The sequence below is a fragment of the Lactuca saligna genome, chromosome 8 (assembly GCF_052625555.1).
Source record: "Lactuca saligna cultivar CGN05327 chromosome 8, ASM5262555v1, whole genome shotgun sequence".
NCBI classification, from domain to species: Eukaryota; Viridiplantae; Streptophyta; class Magnoliopsida; order Asterales; family Asteraceae; genus Lactuca; species Lactuca saligna.
In genome coordinates this window covers 63,339,399-63,341,286 of record NC_136424.1, presented here as the reverse complement: position 1 = coordinate 63,341,286, position 1,888 = coordinate 63,339,399, and the positions used below count along the sequence as shown (strand labels likewise).

The 1,888-nt window shown below is 45.4% G+C and overlaps 1 long non-coding RNA gene across 1 annotated transcript; it reads left to right on the top strand.

Annotated features, from left to right (window-relative positions):
- The first annotated feature begins 243 nt into the window (after positions 1–243).
- LOC145008870 (uncharacterized) lies at positions 244–1,540 on the top strand. Its single transcript, XR_013663682.1, has 3 exons — positions 244–354; positions 1,130–1,195; positions 1,465–1,540. It is a non-coding gene; the product is annotated as an uncharacterized LOC145008870 (long non-coding RNA).
- Positions 1,541–1,888: the final 348 nt, after the last annotated feature.

Sequence of the window (1,888 nt, the reverse complement as noted above, 5' to 3'; positions counted from 1 at the left end):
TGTAAGTTTAAATTTTGTTATATTGTGAGAAGGACTCGGCGAGTTGGGGCTCAGACTCACCGAGTAGGGACGCGGAATTGATCACTGGTGCGCGCTTGGACTCGGCGAGTCTGCGCTGTGTAATGAAACCCTAAATCTCCGGGTTTGAGGCCTATTTAAAGGGCCTTATGGCCGTCATTTGTGCTCATCCAACCCCCAGAGAGTGTCCCTAGAGTTCTTGAGCGTTTTGTGAAGGAAAGAGAGCCAATCTTGATCTTGGGTGTGTTGTTTAGCAAGAAGAAGGAGGCCCTAGGCAAGAGGAAGCAAAGGAGGTTGCTATTTCGTGGATTTGGAGCTTGGATCATCACTCTAGAGGTATTATTTTCGGACCATTCTCTGTTTGGTGAAGCTTGATGCAATTTAGGGCTTAATGTGGTCATTTATGGGGTGATTTGGTGCCCCTTTGGTTCCCTCTTTGAGTTGAGACCATGGATCTGGATCCATAGAGGTCCAGAGGGCCTCACTCATCAAGCTTTATGGGTGGAAATGGAGCCCTTGACCTTGTGTTGAAGTATTTGAGTCAAAAACATCATTTGTGATCATATAGAGGTTATTGATGCATCAAGATTGTGACTTTACGTGCTAAATAAGCATGGAGGGACTAGATCTATGGATTAATGGACTGGATCTGACCTTTAGAGCAAGATTGAGTCAGTGCATGGCACGGACTCGCCGAGTCCGAAGAACAGACTCGGCAAGTAGCATGAATGTTGCCCGACCACTCAGCGAGTGGCCTCGCCGAGTTGGGAAGGGTGAACTCAGTGAGTCAAAGGGGAGACAGGAAGGACAGGTGGACCGAGTCAAACTGGACTCGCCGAGTTGTTCTTGAGACTCGGCGAGTTGAGTCATGATGGCCCCACCACTCGTGCCAGGTGGAGCTCGTCGAGTTGGGGGAAATGCTCGACGTGTCAAGGGAGGGTTCCAGGGAAATTGGTGCATGCGCACAGACTCGCCGAGTCGCCATAGTGCACTCGCCGAGTCCGGTCAAAGTTGACCGTTGACCGTTGACCAGCGTTGACCAAGAGTGACTTGTTATAGTGTGGTCAACCCTAGTTGGGAAAGTGTTAATTAGAGATGTATTGTGCTATAGGGGGACTACAGCTCGGCGGATCGAGTGTTAGCGATTTCAGGGTTACGATTTACCGAAACACGCGAGGTGAGTCTTCTCACTATATCTTACCTTGAGTAGGTAACCAGAGCTATGTGATAGAGTATTTGTATGCTATGAATGTTATGTGTTGTACTGCATGATTTCTATGTGATTTATGTGGTGCATGTTTATCAGAGTTAGAACCTGAGGGTTCACAGAGTTTGGGTGCACGGACCCACAGAGTTACAGCCTAGAGTGGCAAATATGTGTTATATGTGGTATTTTGGGGAACTCACTAAGCCTCGTGCTTACAGTGTTGGTGTTATTTGTTTCAGGTACTAGTGACGACCGCGGGAAGGCGCCGGCTTGATCCGTACACACACGTTTGGAGTTTGACATGTCGATCTTGGGATTTTGTACTGTTTTGTTGAACAATTAAATGGGTGTTTTTATGAATATTAATGGAATTATGTTTTTATAAAAATGAAAAAAAAATTGGTTTTAAATTTTCGGTGTTACAAATTGGTATCAGAGCCTTGGTTTGAGGGATTCGGGTACACCTTCGGGGGTATTTGAACTCAAACTGAGGAATTAAAGAGATATTTTCAAAATAAAAACCAAAATTTTCTAAGAGTAAAGGGTTTTCCAGGAAGAAACGTGTGTACGATCAGTCAGCGCCCGAACGGTGAATTCCCAAAATATCTTTTGTTATGTAAAAAATTATTACTGTGATGTGATTGCATGCTAGAGTAGGCTAGG